Source organism: Sus scrofa, chromosome 8 (genome assembly GCF_054392235.1).
Source record: "Sus scrofa isolate SSC_HxYL_T2T_F1_AM1 chromosome 8, Sscrofa_HxYL_maternal_Yorkshire_Landrace_v2.0, whole genome shotgun sequence".
In the NCBI taxonomy this organism is placed as follows: Eukaryota; Metazoa; Chordata; class Mammalia; order Artiodactyla; family Suidae; genus Sus; species Sus scrofa.
In genome coordinates this window covers 58,130,001-58,147,500 of record NC_139390.1, presented here as the reverse complement: position 1 = coordinate 58,147,500, position 17,500 = coordinate 58,130,001, and positions in this window count along the sequence as shown.

Here is a 17,500-nt window from a genome sequence, read left to right as displayed (position 1 = left end):
TGGGGACCCGAGGGGACTCACCGCTGGGAGAGGAAAACGACACCACCGCTCGGCCTCGGGCATCTGACAGGCAACCCGGAGTACTCCAGGGGCACCACAGAGGACCAGGGGAGGCACGCTCACGCACCCGCAGGGATGCGAAGCATGGCAGCGAGGGAGGCCTCCCCCCACTTTGGGGAGGGACCGCTCGCAAGGCACACGCCAAGGAGGCAAAGCGAGAATGCCTGCTGCGTCCCAAAGGACCCAGGCCCCCCCCCCCGACTGACACCCGAAGGCAGCAGGGCGGGAGACCAGAGGTCAGGCTGGAGGCCGCACCCCTGCCTTCCCCCACACCACCCGCAGGTGGGGGAGGAGCAGCGAGGGGCCCGCGACAGAATGAGAGGCGCGGCCCAACTCACCATGAGCGGCCGTCCCTCACCTGGCGCGGCTTAAGCCCAAGCCCAGGAGAGCGCCACATCACCACATCGATCAGTCCTGGCAGAGCCAGGGAAGAGCCCAGAAGAGGGGAGGGAGGGAGGGAGGGAGGGAGGGCCAGCAAAGACAATCACCACGGGGGCCTGCTTCAGCTTCACCGGCCCCCCCTCCTCCTCCTCCTCCTCCTCCTCCCCTTCCTCTCTCAGGGGAGAGACAGCGGCTGACAACCCCGGGAGGGAGAATGCCTGACACGTGGCACGGAGCCAACAGGGTGGGGTTGTTCCAGCCGAGCCGCCGGGTGCCCGCAGCAGGGAGGCACACAGGGTAGAAGACCCCACAGGGCCACGCGCCCTGCCGCCCTCGGGTCAGCCAAAGACCGGAGGGGACACCGCAGCATGGGCCAGCTGGATGCACAAGCGAGAGCCGGCGCACAGGCCCAGGCGAGCGGCCCCCACGCGGGGTGCAAAGGGCAGGGTCAGGCCTTGGACAGCAGCCGAAAGCCCAAAGCCCCCCACGTGCATCCAGAGGCCCAAGGTCTCCAGCGACAGGCGCTGAAGAGGATCGTGTCAGCATCTACCTGGTGACAGAAAAGGCCTATTTCGGCCGCGAAAAATGTCCATGCCCAGCAGCGGGGCCCACCCACAGGACGTGGGGGTATCCCCGGAACCCCCATCCGGACACTTGTCCCCCAGCCCTGCCCTAGAGTCGCCAGACCCAGCGCTCTCAGGGCCATCTGGTCGACCCGGGGAGCGTGACCGCAAGGAAGGGACAGGGACAGGAAGGAGGTGGAGCCGGCCGGCCAGCCGGGGAAGCCCTTCCCGGCTTGCCCACGCGGGCAGGTATCGGTCTGTCCGGAGCTCCAGACGGGGACTTGGCTCCCCCAAAATCCAGGACACACCATCCAGCTCAGGCCGGTCCCCACCTCCCGACAGATCGACCGACCGACAGGGAAACACTCCGAGGGCGGGGGGGCGGGGGGGGGGGGAATGAGAGCGTGGGAAACGAAGTCTTGTCCAACGACCGGGACCCTACATGGGCACGCCTCAGGCCCAGGTGCACCCTTCCCGGCCACACCCGGGAGCAGGGGGCCGGCGGGGTACCATCCACCATCTCCGGATCCATCAGGACTTGGAAAAAAAATGTTTCCACGGAGGCGCCTCCGACGAACGGACCCCGCGAAGGAAGGCGCCGGGGCCCGAGCCACCCTTTCCGCTCCACCCCTCACGGCTTGTGCCGGTCTAGACCTCGTCAGTACGACTCCGCACGGGCCGGCGGTAGCCATCAGTCGGGGGGCAGGGGGGGAGGGACCCATGCCGGCATGACGACCGGGAAACAAGCGTGCCGGCCACCGAGCCTGTCGCGCCCTCCAACGCCCTCACAGCGCACAGCCCGGGCCGCTCCTCACTTCGGGGATGAGAGGCTGGAGGGACGGCGGGCGGGAGTCATTCACGCTCCAAAGGGCGACCCGGGACAAGGCCAGGCCACCCGAGCACAGGCAGTCCCGGGCGCCGCACACCCTCTCCCCTCGCTAGGGAGGCGGCCCGGCCCAGGCCTGGTCGGTCCCCGGGGCCGGAGCGGCAAGAGCGGATGCTGGTCGACCCGGCCAGGCGGCCCCAGAACCTGCCTGGGGAGCGCGGTGACAGTCACTCCCTCACAGGCCTGCACGCCCAATCTCCGGTGAGAGAGGGACACTCCCAGGCCTCTGAGCCACCGGAGCTGTCGCCGCCAGTGTCGCCAGCCTCCCGGAACTCTGACTCAGGCCGGATGGCTGAGTCACATCCCTCGCGAAGGTCCCCAAAGCTGCAGAGGGAAGGGACGATATAAAAGCGGACACTAGATGGCACGCGACAACCGCCACCAACGTCACCAGGACAGATCCGGAAGGCCGGCCGGCCGGCGGCGACACAACGACACAGCGCCGGCCACCCAAATGCCCGAGCTCTTCCCGGGGCCGAGGCGCCAGGCGTCCTGCACGACCGCGAGGCTTCCACTACGGAGCTGCCTCCTGGCAAGGCACTGCGTGGCGTGATGGCAGCAGATGGAAAGAGGGGGGCGGCGGCGGCGGCGGCGGCGGCGGCGGGGAAGGAGCTGGGAAGAGGTTCTCGCTGTTGCCTAGAAGGAGCCGCGCTCGCTCCCCCAAGCATGTCCCTTCCTGGGCTTGGGAATTCCAGAGAGAAGCCGGCGCGGTGAGGGTGGCACTAGCGAGAGAGATCTCAGGTTCCCCTCCACCTTCTCTTCTCTCCCCCACCCCCACCCCACCTCCCTGCACGGAGCTGGAGGAGGGAGGGAGAGAGGGAGGGCGGGAGGGTAGGCGGGGACTGGCAAAAACGAAACCCGGCAAGCTCTCGGAGAACGACAACGCAGGAGTCGGTATACCTGCCACCCTTACCGACGGAGACGGTCTGTCAAAAGCAGACAAGCAAAGCCCAGAAGCTTAGGAAGGGAGAGAAGGATACAGTCGATCCTAGGAAAGTGGAAATGAAAATCTCTCTCTGCATAGACTGAGACAAAGTCCAAAGAGAACAAATGGCTGCCTGGGGCAAATGCTCTGGTGGTCAGGTCATAGAAACATGGATTTCAGCATGACTGACCAACCACAACGGAGGGAAAGTACAACGCAACACTATGAGTGTGTGTGTATGTGTGGGGGGGTGAACTGAAATCTCATCCAAAACAAAACAAAACAAAACAAAAAAAGGAAAACAACCCCCCCCCCAAAAAAAACCCAAAAAACAACAACAGATGAAGAAGAAGAAGGAAGCCCACGACCAACAGGGTCAAGGCTCCTGCTTTCTCACCGCGGTGGCTCTGGTTGCCCCTGTGTGGTGCAGGTTCCATCTCTGGCTCAGGAAAAACTTCCACTTGCTGCCCGTGTGTGTGGCCAAAAAGTAAAACATAAAGCTGAAACAGGAGGGAGAGGGGGTGGAGAAAACCCGAAACAAACAATAAACTTTGCAAGTCTCAGGATTGCCATCCTGGGGTAGTGGAAACAAATCCGACCAGGAACCATGAGGTTGCAGGTTTGATCCCTGGCTCACTTGTTGGGTTAAGGATCTGGCATTGCCGTGAGCTGTGGTGTCTGTCACAGACGCGGCTCGGATCCCGCGTGGCTGTGCCTGTGGTGTAGGCCGGCAGGTAAGGCTCCGAACTGACCCCTAGCCTGGGAACCTCCATGTGCTGCGGGTGTGGCTCCCCCCCAAAAAAAAACCAGAAAGAGAGAGAGAGAGAGAGAGAGAGAGAAGGAAAGAAAGAAAGAAAGAAAGAAAAGAGAAAGAAAGAGAGAGAGAGAGAGAGAGAGAGAGAAAGAAAGAGAAAGAAAGAAAGGAAGGAAAGAGAAAGATAGAGAGAGAGAGAGAGAGAGAGAAAGAAAGAAAGAAAGAAAGAAAGAAAGAAAGAAAGAAAGAAAGAAAGAAAGAAAAAGAAAGGAGAAAGAAAGGAAGGAAAGAGAAAGAAAGAAAGAAAAGAAAAAGAAAGAGAGAGAGAGAAAAGAAAGAAAGGAAGAAAGGAAGGAAGGAAAGAAAAAGAAGGAAAAAGAAATCCATCTCGGAGTTCCCGCTGTGCCTAGGTCACAGCTGAGCCTCAAGTTCGATCCCTGGCACAGGAAAGGCAGTGCAGCAGGAAAAAAAAAAAAAAAAAAAGAACAACTCCATCTTGCTGGTTGGGCAGGGGAGATGCAATTGCCGGATGACATTCCACAACTCTGCCAAACTGGCAAAACCACGACGCACTTAGTACAGGAGTCATTGAAGACATGGATGTGAAAGCATCTTCTTGCTATCGATTCATTTCCCACAATCCCAGGAAGAGCCATTGGAACAGGGCTCCCATTCTTGGCACGATATCTTTTCTATGTGTGGGTGGACGCATCTTTTCTCATGGTTGTTTTCCTTTTGACCAAATTTAACTTCAGCCTCCACCATGTCATCTTTTGGGCTCTCAAGCCTGCCATGAGAATATGGTCACCAAAGTCCTCGCCCAGAGGCACCTTTGCCCACCACCAGTGCCGCCGTCTCCCCCCACCTCCTCCTCCTCCTCCTCCTCCTCCTCCTCCTCCTCCTCCTCCTCCTCCTCCTCCTCCTCCTCCTCCTCCTCCTCCTCCAACCCCCGCCAAGCACCCCCCCCCCCCACCCCGCTTTGTATTGTTCAGCTGTCTTGCACTGGTCTCTCACACGGTGGCGGTGTGGTCCTATGCATGATTCCCAACCACATTCAAGTGGACTTCCGGGATCATCATTTTCTGTTTCCTAACTGCACTTTCGTCGTTCTTAGGAGGTTTGCTTCCCTTCCCCCCCCACCCCCCCCCCACCCCGCGCGCGCGCACGCTTGGTGTTGAATCGGAGCTGCATCTGCTAGCCTGAGCCACAGCCACAGCAACGGCGGGATCCGAGCCACATCTGAGACCTTATGCCACAGCTCGCGGAAAAATGCCAGATCCTTAAACCCCTGAGCGAGGTCAGGGATCAAACCTGCCACCTCGTGATTCCTAGTCCGATTCGTTTCCGCCGCGCCATGACAGGAATTCCTTCCTGTGTTCTTTTGGGTCATGGTTGTTTCCAGCTCCACAGAATTCCTCCCCGTGCTCATGTGACATCTGGGATGTGGCGGGTTGGGGGGGGGGGGGCAAGGTTTCGTTCCCCTACAGTCATGCCTTGAAAAAAGTCGTGTACAACGTTTCACATTCCAGATCCAGAAGCTGAATCCGCAGCCGGTTCCATCTCATGAAACCGATCTCCCAGCCCAGGAAAACCAAAGGTCGTGGTTGGAGCCCGTGATAAACCCCAGGTCTGAGTCCCGAGCACTGCTGCTCAGGGAAGATTTCGAGGTGTCAGGGTCCAAGGATCCTCCTGGGCACTTGGAAATGTCTCCGATGTGTGCAGGCAGGCATGAGGATGAGAAGGGGCTAAAGAGGGGCAGAGGGTGGTGATCTCTTGTCGGTGGATGTCAAGGGTTGGCGCTTCCTTTTGTGGATCTCCCGGAAAAGTCAAATGTGGGAGAAAAACTGGACCCGTGAGTTCGAGGAGAGGGATGGCCAGAGAAAACCAGAAGAATTCCATCTGCCGACCATTGGGTAGGTAGGAGGGCAAAAACCGAAACCTCGAGCATGACATGAACAGAACCACATGCTTCTAGCCACCCATAAACCCCGTAAGATAAGATCGTTTCTGCTGAGATACCCTCTCCCTCCCCCCACCCACCCAGGGCGAAGGATCCCTGGGTGGTGGCAGAGGGGCGGCAGCAGTCAGTGGCAGTGGCGGCGGGCATGGAACTTCCACAGGCCCTGGGGACACACCCCCCGCCCCCAGAAACCCCTAGAAGCTTGGAATTCTGATGTCTGTGGTGTGATGACCATAAACACTGGCTTTTGTGCCATGTCTGCTAGAAGATATGGTTTCCATGACAAATAAAGTGATTTTTAGCAAGTTTTTCTCCACTTGAGATGTATTGAAAATACGTCTTCATTCAGGGGGAGGTAGGTGTAGGTGACAGACGTGGCCGCTCAGCTCAGATCGGGTGATCTGGCAGGGCATAGCTCTGGCTGAGGTGCAGGCCAGCAGCTACAGCTCCGATTCTTCGACCCCTAGCCCAGGGAACTTCCATATCCCAAGGGTGCACTCCTAAAAAACAAAAAACAAAATGAACAACACACAAAGAGGGAGCATCTCATCGATGGCAGACCAAATTCCAATGTATATGTATACGTGTACATAGGTATGTACGTATGGATGTGTGTGTGTATGTGTATATTATCGAGAGAGAGAGAGAGAGAGAGAGAGAGAGAGAGAGAGAGAGAGAGGATTTTTTAGAGCCATAACTGTGGCATACGGAAGTTCCCAAACCAGGGTTCGAACCGGCATACATGGATACTAGTCGGGTTTGTTACCACTGAGCCACAACAGGAACTCCCCACATTCCAATATTTAATGAGAAAATACATTTTTGATGCTTTAGGCAACCCTGCAAACACCCTTATTTAAGTGACTGGACTTAACAAAAAGGAATCCCTAGCACCTAGTAACAGAACAAAGATAAAGAAACACAAGGCAGGAATTCCCGTTGTGGCTCGGTGGAAACGAACCCGACTAGCATTGACCCCTAACCTGGGAACCTACAAAATGGCACATGTGAAGCCCTAAAAGAAGACTACACACACACACACACACACACACACACACACACACACGGCACAGACAGATGCGAAAGGAAAAGAAAAGGAAGGAAAAAAGAAAAGGGAAGAAAGAGAGAAATGAACAGGCAGAGCAAGCCATTGTGAATGATCTCTAGGGACAGATATTTTTCTCCAAGCATAATTTTATTTTTCCCCAAGTGATACCAGACCTTCTCTCTCTCTCTCTCTCTCTCTCTCTCTCTCTCTCTCACACACACACACACACACACACTCTCCCTCCCTCTCTCTCTCTCTTTGAAAAAATTTATGTATTTAGTGGAGTTCCCATTGTGACTCAGCAGGTAGGAATCTGACTAGCATCCATGAGAGTGCTGGTTTGATCCCTGGCCTCGCTCAGTGGGTGAAAGATCTGGCATTGCCCTGAACTGTGGTGTAGGTTGCAGACACAGATCGGACCTGGTGTTGCTGTGTCTGTGGTGTAGGCCAGTGGCTCAAGCTCTGATTCCCTAGCCTGGGAACCTCCGTGTGCCGTGAGTGCCACCCGAAGAAAGCAAGGGTAAAAAAAAAAAAAAAAAAAGAAACATAAAAACCTGGATTGGGGAGATCCCATTGTGGCTCATTGGTAACAAAGCTGAGGAGCACCCACGAGGATGCAGATTCGATCCTGGGGTGGGGGGGTGGGGTGCTGGTGCTGGTGGTGCTGAGGTGTGTGCGTGTGGGGTGATAAATAGGTTACCTCTGGCTTCTGGGGGGTGAGAGTCAGCATGGTTTTCCTGCACCTGCTGCTCCTGGGCAATTATTTAGTTTTGGTTTCTTGTTCCTTTGTTTTTGTGGTCCTGCATTGTGGTGAGTACTGGTGTAAGTGGCAGGTTCCTATTTGATCCGACATTTCTTTGGCTCTGGTGTCGGTTGACAGCCATGGTCATGACTGGTGGTGGCTGTTAAGTCTCCAGGAGTTCCACGCAACATTCTGATTGTCTTTCTTCCTTGGGCTTTGGCTGCAGCCTCCCCCTACCCCCTACCCCCCCCCCCCCCCCGCATCATATGGAGGTTCCCGGGCTAGGGGCCGAATCAGACCTACAACTGCTGGGGCGTATGCCACAGTCACAAGCACCATCATATCCAAGCTGCGTCTGCAACCTACACCGCAGCGCAAGGTGATGCCACCAGATCCTAAACCCACTGTGGAAGGCCTGGGATCGAACCTGCAACCTCATGGTTCCTGGTTGGATTCCTTTCCACTATTCCACGACGGGAACTCCTGGGCTTTGGCTTTTGACAGGTGGAGGGACACAGCTTTCTGAAACGGTGGGGCCAGGGCAAGGCATAGAAACATAAGATGGATGTGAGCCTGCGCCTATTCTTTTCTCGTGTGCTGGGAAGATAAGGTGGCTCTTGCCAGCTGGGATTTCATTTCCCCACAAACGATCAGGCTCTTAAGGTATCAGGCAGGGAAGAGGGAGAGTCAGAGTTCCCATTGTGGCTCAGTGGTTAATGAATCTGACTAGGAACCATGAGGTTGCAGGTTCCATCCCTGGCCTTGCTCAGTGGGTTAAGGATCCAGCATTGCCGTGAGCTGTGGTGCAGGTTGCAGATGTGGCTCAGATCCCGCGTTGCTGTGGCTCTGGTGTAGGCCAGCGGCTACAGCTCCGATTGGACCCCTGGCAGGGGAACTTCCATATGCCGCAGGAGCGGCCCTAGAAAAGGCAAAAAGCCGAAGGTGGGGGGGGGGGGGGGACAGAAGAAGAGTGAGAATCACGGTCGGAAGAACATGGGGAAATCGGTGCTAGGTGCCTGGGTGTGTGAGTTCACACGGAATGCTAACCCAGACCCCTGGCCAGCCACATTTGGGGTATCTATCAACTTGACTCTCCACTCTCCAGCTCACCTGGGTGGTGCTGCCCTGCCCTGCCCTGCTCATGTAAGACCTGGCTCCTCCAGGGATGGCTTTGCACCAGAGGGAGACGGGGCAAAGTCACTGAGCTTAAGGTAATTTCTCCAAGAGAGACTCTGGGAGAAGGAGACCAGCTGGGTTTCTGTGTGTTCATTTTTCTTCCTGTCTGCTTGTTTGGTGCAGGCCAGTCCATGTGCCGAGACATTCAGAAACTCTGTACTAGCTGAGACTCAGACCTTGTTCCGAAATAAGCAAAGGGACTTTGAGCTGGGATCACTCCCTGACAAGTAGCTAGCAAAGAAGTTTCCCGTAGCTCTCAGGCCCCATCCCCGCCCTCAGGCGGGTGGGCGTGGGGAGGGGGTGGGGGGGGAGGGGAGGGGCTCGTTCAGGCAGGCAGGCAGGCAGGCAGGCAGGCAGGCAGGCAGGCGCTGGTTCATTAGTCCCGCACCCCCCCACTCCCGGCCCCAGCTGCCCGCCCCACCCCCCACCCCCGGCCGCCATCCCTGCTGCGCCGCCTCTCGCTTCCCAAATCGCCTGGACTCACGCCCGGGAAGGGGGGGAGGGGAGATCAGGAAGATCCAGGCCTCAGGGCCTGGGTTCAATCACTTCATTCAAATGCAGAAACTCTCCAGTCAAGTCAGAGGTGGTGACTTTTCCTGGAGCTTCTCTTTAGGGAAAGTGTTTTTTTTCCCCTCTTTCCCCAATTTCCCTACCCTCAGGCTGCCCCTCGCAGACTGCATGGAGGGGGGTGGGGGAGGATGTGTGCACGAAACTCGCCTCGTGTCAGGCCAAAGGAGCCCCCGCCATTTCCCAACCCGGGAAACCCCGCAAAACTTCTGGAGCATGTTGGCCTTGGTGTGGGAATGGACATCTTCACTTGCCATCTTCCTTTGCACGAGGAGGAGATTTTCATCTCCTGCTGTCTGGGGGCCAGAAAGGAGGGCCAGAGTGTCCCTTTGGTGTGGGCCGGTCCTTAAGTCATTTTACCTCACAGGAATCACCCACACAGGGCATGGAGACACGTTTGGGGTCCGCCTCCTCCGAAACGTCCCGGGAAACCTCACGTGTGAAAAACTGAGCTGGGGAGGTCCCATCGTGGTGCAGAAGTGGAAATAAATGCAACTAGGAACCATGAGGTGGCAGGTTCCATGCTCAGCCTCGCTCACTGGGTTACGAATCCCACGTTGCCATGAGCTGTGGGTAGAGGAGAGTGAGAAGGAGAGGGAGGGAGGGGGAAGGGAGAGATCCTCCATTTATGGAACTGGTTTCCTTGTTTTGAGATGACGTCGCTTTGGTGAAACAGTTGTCAGATGGCCTCTCAAAAGGCGGTGATGTGGATGGGCTCCCCGAACCAGGCCCACAGAAACCAAAGGAACGAAGGGGTTAATCCTTGGAGCCAGAGTTCCCTCCTCTGAAACTGAAACCAAGCTCAAGCCCGGGAGTGCTGGTGTGTTGGAGCCAGAGACATTGTTACAGCTAAAAGCTACTTTGAAATAGTCTCCATTAGGTTATGGCTTGCCTTGGCCCACGAACTTATGACTAATGACTACTGTCGAGTCAGAGTTGTAGTGAACCTGGTGTTTTCTCTACCCTTGAAACACTCCCTAAGGATTGCGCCCCCCCCCCCACCCCGTGGATGAGCAATCTTCACTCCGGAGAGAAGGTCAAAATGCCATAACCCCAAAGACACTAGAAACATTCCATGGACCACCTGACTCCAGCCTTGATGACTTTGAAATGGTCTATCCTAATCTCCTATCCAGGGAGAATGCAAGCACCCTGATGCTTCTAGACAGCTCCGCCACCCCCATGCCCACCATTAAGCTAAACCTATAGAACCCCTTGCTATCCCCTCTCAAGGGAGGACACAGTTTTGAGGTCCTTAGCCTGCTGTGGCCTCCTTAGCCTGGCAAAGCAATAAAGCTGTTCTTTATGCTTCACCCAAAACTCTGTCTCTGAGACTTAATTGGAGCTGGAGTACCAAGGCCGGTTTGGGCTGCCAAACTTTCCTGGAACTTTCAAACTGTTACATATGAAGAACGGAGCCGGTGACTCTGTGTGTGTGTGCGTGTACGTGTGAGAGAGACACAGAGAGACAGACAGAGACAGTGAGTGAGACAGAGAGAGACAGAGGGAAGAGAGAGGGAGAGGGGAAAGTCCCTTCAGTCTTTTGTTTTCTCGGTTTGTTTGTTTGTTTGTTTGTTTTGTCTTTTTGCCATTTCTTGGGCCGCTCCCATGGCATATGGAGGTTCCCAGGCTAGGGGTCGAATCGGAGCCATAGCTGCCAGCCTACGCCAGAGCCACAGCAACGTGGGATCTGAGCCGTGTCTGCGACCGACACCACAGCTCACGGCAACGCTGGATCCTTAACCCACTGAGTGAGGGCAGGGATCGAACCCACAACCTCACGGTTCCTAGTCGGATTCGCTCACCACGGAGCCATGACGGGAACGCCCCTTCAGTCTTTTGAAAGGCCCCTCTGAGAATGCCGTCAGGTGTTGGGGCCAACTTTCCGAGGGGCTCTTAGAGAAATGAACACAGGGTGATGGTTTCACTCTCAGAGACCATTTCTCTGATGTGTTCATCGAGGGACTCCACGGGCTTCCGTTTTCAGGGCCTCGGGACAAGCGATACGTGTTCTCATCCGCAAGGATGCCAGGTCCAAAGGGTGGGAGAAAATGGGAAACGCTGATGAAGAGAGTTGTAGCCAGAGATGGAAGGCAACTGGAAAAACTTCAGGATCCAGTCCAGTTTTCCAGCCACTGAGTTTCTGATTTCTGGAAGGATTTGGGTAGGGAGGAAAAGGTCAAGGATTCTCCATCCCTCTGACAGAGGTATAAGTTACAAAGTAGATGTACAACTTTTGAGAAAAAAACGAACAAACAAAGAAACAACCAAACAAACAATTTTTGTCCCTTTGTCTTTATCAGGAAAAGTGAAAGATGGAGAGAGGGAGGGAGGGAGGGAGGGAGGGAGGGTGGGTTGGATGGATGGATGGATGGATGGATTTGGGGGGCGGGGAGAAGATTCTTAGATCCTAATGACCCAATGCTTTCTCTAGTCCTGGGCCTTTAGGTGATATATCTATATCTATATATCTATATCTATCTGTATACACACACACACACACACACACACACACACACACACACACACACGTAGTTATTTTCTGTTTCTAGGGCTGCACCCATGGCACATGGAGGTTCCCAGGCTAGGGGTCCAATCGGAGCCGTAGCCACCGGCCTACACCAGAGCCAGCACAACGCGGGATCCGAGCCCTGTCTGCGACCTACACCAGAGCTCACGGCAACACCCGATCCTGAACCCAACGAGCGAGGCCAGGGATCGAACCCGCACCCTCAGGCCTCCTAGTCGGATTCGTCCAGCCATGACGGGAACTCCTACATATGTATATAGTATGCATATAGTATATCTTTTTTTAATGCCCACGCCCCAGCCCTATGGAAGTTCCCAGACTCACGGTCGAATCAGAGCTGTAGCTGCGGGCCTACCCCACAGCCACAGCAACGCGGGATCCTTAACCCACCAAGCGAGGCCAGGGGAGGGATCGAACCCACATCCTCACGGATCCTAGTCGGGTTCATTACCGCTGAGCCCTGATGGGAACTGCAGGGGACATCTTTTTTTTTTTTTTTTTTTTTTTTTTTAAGATGTAAGTTTGTTGTGGTTGTTGTGGTTGTTGGTTGTTGTTGTTGCTTTAGCTCGGCATACAGTGGGCTTGCTTACAATGTTGTGTTCGTTTCAGGTGTACAGTCAAGGGGATTCAGTGATCCATCTACATCCATCTATCCCTCCGTTCTTTTTCAGCGTCTTTTCCCCTCTAGGTGATTCCAGAATATTGGGCCATTCCTTCCTTGTGGGTGGGAACACCAGCGTGAAAAAAAACCATCACGGGGGAGTTCCTGTCGTGGCACCATGGAAGCGCATCCGACGAGGAACCTTTGCAGGGAAGGGTGTGGGTTCGATCCCTGGCCTCGCTCAGGGGGGCGGTAAGGATCCGGCAGGCAGTGCCGTGAGCTGTGGTGTCGGTCGCAGACGCGGCTCGGATCCCACATGGCTGTGCCTGTGGCGTAGGCCAGCAGCCGTAGCTCCGATTCAACCCCTCGCTTGGGAACTTCCATATGCCACGAGGGCAGCCCTAAAAAGCAGAGGGGGGAAAAGAAATCATGAGGGCGGGGGAGAGGGATCCATGAGGAGGATGGGATGAACATATACACACACAAAAGAGTCTCTATCCAATAGACGACGAACAGGGACCCCTACGCCACCTTCTGGAATCCAAACGCCAAAACCACAAAGCAGAGTTCCCGCCATGGCGCAGTGGAAATGAGTCCGACCAGGAACCATGAGGTTGCAGGTTCGATGCCTGTCCACCTCGCTCAGTGGGTAAAGGATCCGGTGTTGCCGTGAGCTGTGGTGTTGGTCCCAGACGCGGCTCGGACCTGGCATTCCTGTTTCTGTGGTGTAGGAGGTCAGCAGCTAAAGCCTCCGATTCGATCCGTCATCTGGGAACCTCCATATGCCGTGGGTGTGGCCCTCAACACACACACACACACACACACACACGCACGCACGCACGCACGCACACACGCACACGCACACGCACACGCACACACACACACACTCTGGAACCCCCTAAATGGGAGAAAACCGGACACAGTAGTTTTTTAGGGGTCCAGTCTCTGTGACAGGTGAGGATATCAGGCTTGCATCGAGGGAGGGAAGGCTTCACCCCACGCAGAAAACACACCCACCTACCCACCGACCGACCTTCCTTCCTTCTTTCCTTCCTTCCTTCCTTCCTTCCTTCATGAGAGAACAGTTGGATGACCCATCCTAAGTGTCGGTTGAATGAAGTCTAGTTACCAGGGTTCAGAGTGGGGGAGGGAGAGGGGTAGGAAGTCTGAAGCCTCTGGCGACTCTCCGAAATGTTCTCCCCCCAGGGTGACAGAGCCAGCAGGTCAGGCACTGCCTTCTCTAGAAACCTTCCTGCCCATGTCCAAGGGGGTGTGGGGGGTTGGGGGTGTGGGGCAGGGAGTGGGCCAGGGAGCCTGGAGAAACCCAGACCACCAAGCGGCCATTCTCCCATCGCCCCGACTGTTTGTTGAATGAACATAATGGACGTGATCCAAGTCTGCCACGCCGCCGCCGCCGCCGCCGCCGCCGCCACCACCACTTTCTCCATCATCTCCCCCACCCCCTTGCCTGCAGCCATCTTTGAAAAGGCTGCTGTTGTGGCTGCCTTTGCATGAAAGTGAGTGAGGACCCCTCCCTAATACGGAGTGTTTCAGTCCCTGGTGTCTCTGACAGCTCGCTCATGTATTGGTTGTGAACCATCTTGCCTTGAGGATTTGGAGGATTCGTGAACATTGCAGGAGCCATGGGAGCAGTGAAGTCCTTATCGCCAACCCGACACCCCCCCCCCCCAAATTTCGTGGCAGGGAGCACACTTTTCTTTCACCCAAGAGATTTATTTCCTGCTTTCTGAAGAGAGAAGGAAAGGAGGGTCAGAATGGTCCTCTGGTGTCTGGTGTCCTGTCCCTTTCATTGCACACACTCCTAGTGCCACTGCGGGAGGCACGTTCGGGGCGCGGGGTGGGGTGGGGGTGGGGGACCTGCTGCACGCACCCGCCCCTCACTTTCAAATGCGAAACTCAAGGAGGATGTGAATGTCCTCCATGCCACCGATCAGGTGAACGGGATGGCTTTCTAGGGAAATCCTGGTGTTTCCTTTCACTGCCATGACGAACACCCAGAAACAACCCTGTAAGTTCATACAACTTTGTCAGTCAACTGTATTCCAATAAAATGAAAAAGCAAGACACAGACACACCCACACGCACACACACACACACGCGCGCGCACACACGCACCCCAACCCAGAACCAAACACCCTCTCCTGAAATGGGGGGGCGGGCCCACCGGAGAATGAGCAAGAGAATTCCAGAGTCGGTAGGAAAGTGTCATCTGCAGCGGTGTGAAAAACCCCAAGCTCTTTTCTTCCTGTCAAGGTGAATAAACTTTGTTAATGGGAGTGGGTGCCCTCAGTGTGCCCTCCGAGAGGAAAGGCAGGGAGCATTTTCTCCCTGAAGAGCTTAGTGCTGTCATAGCACTGACGGACAGGATGAACGATCGGTGAGAGGTGGCAGCAGCAGTGGTGGCCGCCTGCACTGCCTGGGCGGATTGGAAACATAGACGAGCCACCAAGACTGCGTGTGACACCCCCGTGGGCCACCCCCCCCCCCCCCCGTCTGTACAGTGACAAGAGTCCTTTGGGGGAAAAGGGAGGGTGGGTGCTCTTCCAGTGTGTCTGTCTGCATTCACCAGGTGTGGGAGAGAAGACAGATGTTTGTTTCCACTATCGTTCGGAGGACTTGCCCAAGAGTACCACGTCCCCCCAAAGATAGCACCGGAAGAGAGATGCACGAGGTTTCTGAATGCATGCCGTGGGTGCTCCAGGCTGCCTCCAGGCCGCCCCCTCGCCCTCGCCCTCCCCCTCCCCCTTGCCAGAGGCAGACGTTCCTTGAAACAGCTGGCTTTGAACTTGGGCTTCTAGAGGAAGGTTTTTCTCCTGCTTTCAAGACGGGAAGAAGAGGGTGTCCGTCTCACATCCGTCCTTTCCAGAGGGCCCTGGATTCCAGATCCTCCACATGCCAGCGCCAAAGCCGAAGCGGTCGGTCTGGGGGTGCCCCATTCGGGTTCCCTCCCCACACACCTGCACGCGCGCGCGCACACACACACACACACACACACGCACGCACCGGGAACAGTGTGATCTCCCACGCCCCCGAAAAGCTTCAGAATGGCCTCAGTCCGAGGCAGTAGACCTATGTATGTCCTCACACCTGTTCAAATAATGTCTGCCCTCAGCCCCACCATCCCCTGCCTCTTTTAAGGACAAAGGCACTGTAGGTTTCCCTGGGGAAGGGAGACTCCATGGCATGTAAATCACAGTCTTAAGGAAAAGGATAATAGCATATGCCGGGGGGGGGGGGGGGGGGGGGAGAAAGAAGGGGGGGGAGGGGGGGGACCCGCGGTGGTGTGCTTGTGAGGGAGAGAGACAGAGACAGACAGGGAGGGACGGAGGATAGGCAGACAGTGAGAGGCAGAATCAGAGGGAGAAAGAGGAGGAGGGGAGAGAGACAGAGAAAGTGAAACAGAGCTAGGTATAGAGGACGCTGTGGCTGGGTCGGATTCTGCGTGTTCTCAGTGAAGTCGTCCTAAGGCCTCTGGAGGTCCAGATCACTGCTTGGGGCCGGAAGTCTGTCTGCCCTTCCCTACCCATCTGAAGAGCTGTGGTTTGGGCTTTCCAGCCGGGAACCCCTCTTTCTGCCTCTTTGTCCAACACACAAGGTTCGTGGGACCCAGAAATCCCATTCTGAGAGCACCCTAGGAACAGTCCTTTCCATACGGCGCAGGAGGCCCCTGTGCCAAGAGATCCAAAGTCTGGAGCCTCTGTTCTCCCCCCCCCCCCCCCTTCCCTCCACGGACAAAATCTTGCCTTGTATTCCTTTTTTTCTCAGGGACTCTGAAGGACATGTATCATTGTACAACCATGGGGAAGATGCTTCCATTCCCTCTGGAATGATGGATGTGGTCGCATGTCTCAAGGAGGCTCCAATTCTTTGAGCAGGACTCCCGATGGTGCCATCCCATCGTCCCTCCCCTCCCCTCCCCTCCGGCTCGCTCGGTCACGGTTCCCCTCCTTTTTCCTCCCCTCCAGGTTATCTTCAGGTCTGCCGCCCACTTGTAACTCCTCCCCCACTTGGAAGTGGCCTCTTCCGGCCCCGAACTTGGTCGTCCCAGGCCCACCCCGGGAGCCATCTGGCGGACCTTTTCGGAGACTATAAAAAGCAGCCTACGGCAGGGGGCGTCGCAGGACCAACGAACGCATCGGGATGGATCGCTGTGTGGCGACATGGATTCTCCAGGCAGGGCAGGCATAAGGCCTGGACTCTTTCCTCCTGGAGCCCATTTCTTCATCCGTGGCCTTGAAGACGAACCACGCCGACCACGGACCGTGGACCTTGGCCTTCACCTTTCATTTCCGAACGGCAGCCAGGGCATCCATTGTCACCACCGCGGAAAAGGTGTCCACAAAAAGGACAGGTGAGCACCTCCATGGCATGCAGTGTCATCGCCACCCCCACCCCGGCTTTAAAGGGTCCTCTTTCAAGTAATCACGTTGCCACAGCTGGGACTTGGATCGGATCCCTGGCTCCGGAACCCCATATGACCTGGGGCCGGCCAATGCATCCCTCCATAGCGTCCTAAATCCGTACATCGTTGATTCAGGACTTTCCCTCGTGGCACAGAGGAAACGAATCTGACCAGGAACCATGAGGTTGCGGGCTCCATCCTTCGCCTCACGCAGGGGGTTGAGACGAGGCTCAGATCTGGCACGGCTGCGGCTCGGGCGTAGGCCAGCAGCCGTAACTCCAGTTCGACCCCTAGCCTGGGAAGCTCCATAGACCGTGGGTGCGGCCATCCGAAGACCAACAAGAACCTCCTCACCGTCCTAATACAGGGACAGCAACGTTGTCACGGCAAGGGCGGCGGGGCGGCGCGGGCCAAATAAAATGCTATGCACCCAAGTGTTTGATTTCAATAGAGAAGAAAGAAATCACTAGGCCAGAGGGGAAGCTCAGAAAACATCGAACACAAAACGACACACCCTGTCCGGGAGACTCAGGCCCCGGAGAGAGGCAGTCAACGCGGTGCAGACACGACCCCAGCGAGTGAGTTGGCAGAGACGGACGGGCGGCCCCGGCATCAAGACAACCCCAGGGATCCCATCGAGGGCCACACGCACCCGGGCCCGAGTCGGCCGGGAGAGCTGGTCGACCCCGCGGGCCCTCGGACCCGGGCCCGAGTCGGCCGGGACAGCTGGTCGACCCCGCGGGCCCTCGGACCCGGGCCCGAGTCGGCCGGGACAGCTGGTCGACCCCGCGGGCCCTCGGACCCGGGCCCGAGTCGGCCGGGACAGCTGGTCGACCCCGCGGGCCCTCGGACCCGGGCCCGAGTCGGCCGGGACAGCTGGTCGA